This window comes from Brassica napus, chromosome C1 (assembly GCF_020379485.1).
Source record: "Brassica napus cultivar Da-Ae chromosome C1, Da-Ae, whole genome shotgun sequence".
NCBI lineage: Eukaryota > Viridiplantae > Streptophyta > Magnoliopsida > Brassicales > Brassicaceae > Brassica > Brassica napus.
In genome coordinates, this window is record NC_063444.1 from 26806159 (window position 1) to 26813935 (window position 7777).

At 34.9% G+C, this 7777-nt stretch overlaps 1 long non-coding RNA gene across 1 annotated transcript; it reads right to left on the reverse strand.

Annotated features, from left to right (window-relative positions):
- Window positions 1-4338: 4338 nt before the first annotated feature.
- Window positions 4339-6957, reverse strand: LOC106374629. The gene is made up of 2 exons (XR_001275002.3): window positions 4790-6957; window positions 4339-4681 (listed from the first exon to the last, which is right to left on the reverse strand). It is a non-coding gene; the product is annotated as an uncharacterized LOC106374629 (long non-coding RNA).
- Window positions 6958-7777: the final 820 nt, after the last annotated feature.

The window sequence follows — 7777 nt, forward strand, 5'->3', positions numbered from 1 at the left end:
GCAACATAAACAAACATCTTGCGAGTTTTGCAAGAAACATGCAACACTTTTGAGTCATTGCTAATTTGCAAAGAAATTTTTTAAAAATATGTGGCAAAAAATTGTGACAGTAATTACATTTTTATTATAAGTTTTTATAGAAAAAATGAATGGTTTTCGCATATTAATTACAAGAAATATATAATATATATTTATATTGTATATTTAAATATGTACACTATATTTTAAAGTTTCACATTCTTGAGATTTGTTAACAGTTTTGTTATGAATTTTATTTTGTTTTGGTCTAATATGCTATGGTTTACCTATTCATATTTAAAAAAAAAGGAAATTAGACAAAATAATCAATATTTACATATTCTGTCAACGATAATTATAAAATAACTATGCTATAGCAATGTTGACAAAAACAAACTATGCTATATGACAAAAAAAGTTTATAAGCGTTATTTTTATCTGTTCTTTTTATTTTTCCTTCAACATATAAAGATAGGTCCAAGGTCTTTATCAAAAAAAAAAAAAAAATTGGTATGACTCAACAATGGATAAAGGTGTACGCATAAACAAATATGGGATCGTTGATGTTAATCGATCTAGACGATACGGAAAATATGATCAGTTTATTTTTGGTAGCCAAGCAGACCAGGTATGTTTTATACCATATCCTCGTCTAAGCCAGAAGAACAGTTACAATGAAGATGCAACCAAGAGGAAAAATTATATGCACTGAGGAATTGGATCCGAGTCATTACAATACGAGAGTGATAATACAATTATTGTGGCTGATCCATTTATCACAGTCGATGGTTTAGCTGACAAACAAGAACAGTTTGTCAATCTGCATGCATGATGTTCTTAATGAGGAACTAAACTCGGAACAAGATGATGTAGTATCTCAAGATTCTCAATCAACAGAAGACAATTCAGACTGCTGAGACGTCAAGACATGAAGAAGTCAAGACGTCAAGACGTGAAACTGCAATGAGGAGATGACAAATCCTCTTTTTATTCTTTAGTTTTCTTACCTTGACATCTTGATTATTACCAACTGTTCCTACTGCTTAAGAACTTAAAATCAGCTACTGCCTGCTGCTTTAGTGATTAATTGAACATTATGTATGGCTCTTATTCAGCGTATATGGAACCCACATGTAAATTATTCTAGTTTCATATTAAAAGATCTATATTTTTTTTTTCACTTGAAAATTTATTAAATGCTTCACGCGGAATGAGTTTGCAGCTACTAGGATAATTTACTTTTTAGTGAAATGTTGTTCTCGCTTTATGTTTCATTTACCGCTTGACTTTAGTTTGTTTGGAGAATATTATGCTAAAAAGATATGGATATATCCAATATCAAGAGGTTTAGATTTTATTGTTTTCATATATATATATATAGCTATGGTGCTGTTAATAATTCAGTAAACTTCTGCAGGTATTTTTTTAAAAGCAACTCCTCTCCAGATGGCAAATGAGGGTCATAATCAAAGAGCAGCCCAACCAATGAATGTCTTAGGTGTTCTTAATCCTTCCAACGTGAATGGATCATTGTGGTAAAAAGAAACATATATATATTTTATATATTAACGTCACGTTAAAATTTTAGTTACATTATATTTTTATTTTTGTTTATAGGTTCAAACTTGATACCCTAATCACTAATGATATAAGAACAATCATTCGATCTTATTTTCCTCGCCCGTATCGGAATTGGTCAAGTACACCGCAACATGTAAAAGATCGATGGTGGATTGGTGGTACACATTTAAGGTATATAATAAAACCGTGACTATATATTTTCTTGTTTTATGTTTGCTATGACTATTGAAATACTTATGCCATATAGTACTGTTAGTTTAATTTATAGCACTCTAACTTTTCTTTTATAATACATTCTCAGAGCAAGTTCTCTTGGAATCATTTGATTGAATCTGAGGTGAGAAAGATGTTTTGCAAATGTGTGGCAACAAAGCTGATAGATATGATTAGCCGAGTAAAAGAAAGAGGTAAGCAACTATATTGGATCCTTGATGATTTCTACAAAGATTTGGTTGCCTACTGGGAAACAGACAAAGCTAAGGAAAAAAATAAAAAAGCTTCTAAGAGTCGAATGTATGATCGAAACGGACTGGTACTTCACACACACCGAGCTGGCTGCTATCTTTTGTCCATTGGTGTCAAAAATTAAGTCTCAGTTGACTGCTTTAGTTATTTTTCTAAGTTTTTGTTAGTTTTTTTTAGCTTTCAAATTATCATTGCTGTTTCTCTAATAATCCGTTGTTGAACTTTGTCATATTTTAGTTTATTTAATAAAGTTGGTTATTTTACTTTTGTGCTATTATAAAATATATTTACTGTAAAAACAAATAATCCATCTAGCTAATATTATAATAACAAAATACTGCAACACATTTCACAATCTATTAATTTTATTGAAATATTAATTGGTAACCACATAACAACCGTTCTCACTAAATATTTGCACCAAATATATTATTTAAAATAAATTTGCAAAGAAAAAATTAAAATAACATTAGCTACAATTTTATATAGAAAATTTTGTAACAATTTAAGTTGATCCATACGTCGTATTTATACCAAAATAGTTTATAGATGTCTTGTTGCATTAATACTATCAAATTGCAATGCAAAGTTATTGCAGATTTTCTATGTTTGTTGCTATATATTTAACGTAGCAATGATTTGCCACTATTAATGTTGCCCAAATACGTCGTAAATTTACAACAAAATTGTTATAAAAAATTGTTGCAATAATATGACATTTATAACAACAATTCCATTTGTTGCTAATTTTGCTACGTATATGCAACAAACATGATTTTGCAACATCCAAACAACAAGAAGTTAAAATTTGTCACATTTTTGTTGCAATTTGATATTTGCAACAATATATTAGCGTAATGCAACAAAATATCACTCTTGCAATATGACAATTTTCTTGTAGTGCGATAGCCTCTGTTTAACAATCAGCGACCACCACAATGTGTTCCTTCCACGCCTCACTCTCCATTGTCCGGTGTCTTCTTTTACTATGGTTCTTGTTCCTGGAGAGAGAGAGATGGAAGCCATGGGGAATGAGTCAAAAGAGAGGATCGATTGCTTAATTTTCAGTTGGAATCTCTTTCTGCCAAAATGTTGTTTTCAGATTGAGTGAGACAGAGGAACAACAAATGATGATGATGACATTACTGCTTCAGACACAAGCATGTATGCATTGTGATTGATCATATTTACCCGCCATTCCATGATCACTACTAAGAGTTTCTCTAATGTACATCTCTATATTTTCTAATAAAATTGAGAACTCTATTATACATGTGATTTTGCTCCATGACTCTCTAATAGCGTTCATCTATTTTTAGAAAAAAATATACGAGAGATAAAAGTAGTATTCTCTATATTTTCTATAAAAATAGAAAAAACTATATTATAGATGTATACATTAAAGTAAATTTACATTTATAGTATATTTTTTCTATTTTAAGAAAAATATATAAATATAAATATAAAATTGAGTTGGAAATGGTCTAAACTAGCTTTATCTTAATTTTTTTTATTTTACTATAGAACTTAGAAATTAAATAAATAATATTTACTAAAATCTTACAAATCTGAAGATAAACTTGAGGGAATATATACATTGATATGCTATGCTAGATAATTTATAAACATTTTATAGTAGACTGTATATCATCATTTCATGTTGAAATTCCTATAATGATGGAGAGCTATTTGGTAGATGTCACCAACAGTCACTTGACAACATGAAAATTACAAGATATTATGCATGTGTGATCTTCTTATTTGATAATTGTACAAAAGGTTATTCATTCAGACTGTTAGATTGAAAGATATATTTCTCTTGCGGACAAGCCATTTGACTTTTGAATTTTTATGTTACATTTCAAATGGCACATTGTACATCTTAAAGTTGAGAAGCTTACATTAAAGGACACAATTCGTCTTTTGTTTGCGTTAAAAGACACTTTGTGTGGGAGAGACACTTTGTCTTGACAGATGTAATATTGTGGACGTAAATAACCCTTCACTTGTGTAAGTAGAAAAATGTTTATTTTAAAGATGAGACAACTAGGTTTGTTACAAGTTGCAATTAAAATAACTATTTTTTAATAAATTAAACGGAGCGTTTTGGGATAAAGCAAATCGAAGAGGATGTGGTGGTCACAAATCAGTGGATAAGAAAGGGTGGTTAGATATTACGTGAGGGACACATTGTTATTGTTGTGGACGTGATTGTTGTGGTTGGGGTATCAAAAGTACAAAGTTTCTAACATATCTGGTGTTGATGCGATACGATGAGTATGTAAAATAATAAATAACTTAATTTGATAAATATACATAATGTTCCATAATGTGAAAGATCTAGAAACCACAAATGTTACAAAAGCATACATAGTAGCTGGGAAAATGATGTATGGACATGCATGATGTGGATGAGTGATTTGTGGACGAATGAGTCACATGAAGGAGTAGTGTGGACATGATTTCTGTGATCTGGTGTTTTGTGGATGATGGAGTCTTGAACTTTGTGGTTGTGGTCAGTGGAAGCGTGGATGGGTAAAACGGGGACAAGAAATTTTTGGAATGGGATTTCAACATTCGACAAGGGGTTTGGGGATCCACAATCTGGTTGTGATCACTGCTCAAAAATGTGTAGTGAAAATTTCAGTATAAGGAATCAAAGATTGAGATGTAAAAGAGAAATTGAACAAATCGAAAAAGGTAGCTTTGGGAATAAAAACCGAACCTTTCAGTTTGAAGATTGTCGGTGAACCAGTCAGATGGGTCTCGAAAACGGAGGTCCGATGTGAGATGGAGGAGACAGAGATTACGGTTAAGGTTGTGGAGGATTCCAAACTTAGCACCATAATATATACATATATATATATATATATGATTTGGATGTTCTCAATATCACTGATAGACTCTCTTTCTCTTTGATTTCATTGACAGTCTCACCGGAGGAAATGAAGATGCAAATTAATTAATTTTTAAGTTCTTCTTCATCCTGAGAGAGGCTGGTGTAAGTTTTTACGCTCAATGATGGTGCTAATGTTGCACAGCTCTCTTCTCTTTTTTGGTTCTATACATGAGAAAGTTGTGAACTTTATGGATCAAATGTCTCTTTTTTCTGTTAACTTGTGATTATTAAGACTACAAGATGTCTGATTTGTTTTTTTTTTAACTTCTTGGTTGTAACTCAGATAAGAAGAAAGAGCAAATGGATGATGGAGATGACGCGTTAGATCTGAAAAAAAAATTTCATGGCCACCACTTTAGTTATTATGACTCAGTGAACTTCTCCACCTTGTCTGCGGCACTATACAAACCAAGAGCACGACTGAGAGAAGATGATATTATGGGAGAGAGACAGATCAATAGCTCTCATTGGTGTGAATTGTTTTTTATGGGGCCAAAAACAAACAGATTCTTTTATGGGGTCAATCTCTATTCGGTTAAATTAAATAGATACAATAATACTATCTTCGGTCGCCTCTACACGGGTCGCCGTTACACAGAACGTGACCGAGATGCTACAAGCAATCATGGCACGTTTCGCCCAGCAAGACGAAGCCAACAAAGCGATGAACGACCGTGTTCGGGTCAAAATCGGTCACAACGGAATCAATGTCTAAAAGTCCCTGGAAAATATTTCTCGCAATATAAATTTCGTATAATTTTTATTGAAAAGGTTATACGACGAGTTATTGATATATTTTATCGACAACAAGACGCAAACATTGTTGGGATCAAAAACGGTTATCTCGAAATAAACATCCAAAAATTACGTTTCTGTACGAAAGCTTTCTCAACACACTCTCGACAAAAGCTCCTGAGAAAAAGAATCGAGAGAAATGGATCACGGAACCAAACACGCAGTCCAACTCGTTCATTCGGACCTTTTGAGGTGCAGAACTGCACATCCGCGTCAGATGTTTAGCTATGGATGAAGATCTTCCCATGGTTTTATTGGGTCCATCTTTTGACACAAGATAGATTTTTGAGTTAGCTTTCCAATGCCACCGGTCTGAGGTCAATCAGAATCCTGTAGCATACGTTATGCCTATTTTATTAAAGGGTGGACACCGTCCAGCTCGGCGGATGGCCGAGCTGGATCGACCAAAACGACCAGCTCGGCCATCCGCCGAGCTGAACCTGTCGAGCTCGGCGGATGGCCAAGATGGCCGAGCTGGATCGACCATGCGACCAGCTCGGCGGATGGCCGAGCTGGATCGAACAGGCGACCAGCTCGGCGGATGGCCGAGCTGGATCGAACACGCGACCAGCTCGGCCATCTGCCGAGCTAGAACGATCGTGCTGTCTACATCTCATCCTCGCAGCTCCCTCCTTTGGGATTAGAACAAACCTTCCCTTGTTTCATCTCGATCGGAGTCACCGTTGGAACTTTACGATTTAAAAACCACAAGAACTCGTTCTCTGGAATAACATTCGGATTGATCGTATAAAATGGCAACAGTTAGCTGAACACCTCGAATTGCCTACGCTATACGGGAAAGTGAATTTTCTTTGGAATCGACGTCATTTCGAAAGCGCTCTTTTTATAAAATCATAAAAATGCCTAAGTCGAAAAACAGCCCGAAAGGACCCATAACGCGACTAAGAGCCCATTTACGATTTTATACCAAATCAAGCCCAATCGTTATGACGGTTTATATTTTGTTATGCAGGAGAAGATAAATGTCAAGTTCGGAGGATAAATGTGAAGTTTCCAAAGATAAACAAGAAGATCGAAGAAAAATGAGATATTTCCGCGAATCGATAAACTCGACCGAGGGTAGAAAGGGAAAGAACAAACCGCCTCTAGGAGGAGTATATAAGGACGTCGAGGTTGAAGAGGCAAAGGGAATTCTTTTAGACTTAGAACTCTCTGCACTTAGAAACTTTTAGGCATTATACTCGACATGCTCTGTTTCTATGACTGGCACCCGATTACTAGACGAACTGGCCCAGGCAGTTCGATCTCTTGTTCTCCTCTTTCTTTCTAAACTCAATTTATTTACAGTGCGAATTTCGGTTCCCACAGTTCGGCACTAGAAGGAGGGGGGGGGTACGGATTACTCTAATTCATAGCCGCAAAACGCTTGATCAAAACAATGTATGGAAATACGAAAGACAAAATCGCAGTTCGCAACAACGCTGGAAAGACAACTCCAGCCGCCATTGCGCCTATGGCCAACGCTTACGCAAACACACCACTTCTTGAGAAAATGGAAAACTTAGCCGCGACTTTTCGCCACATGATGTGCAATGAAACGAGCTCGCGATTTCTATGTCTAAACATAAATTAAGGGAAACGATAAATTTTATCAAACCCCGTAAGTTTGACTCATTACCGAAATAAAGAAGTCTCAACATGTAAGGGTTTTACCAAAATACATTTTCCGAAAACTTTTCGGAAATGTAAAACTTGCTCTCCCCAAAACAGCAGAAAAACCCTAGGTTAATCGCGGAAAAATGAAGCACATCAAATCGGGTACATAACTCACCGCTGTATTTCTTCCGAATATCTTGCGGAAAAACCCTAGGTTAGTTGCGGAAAAAAGGAAGTATAGAAAATCGGGTACATAACTCGCCGATGTACTTCTTCCGAATATCTTTCAGAAAACCCTAGATTAATCATAGAAAAAGGAAGCGCGGCAAATCGGTTACGAAACCCCCACGGCTGTACTTCTTCCAAATAACTTTCAGAGAAACGAAGTTGATTTCTATAGAA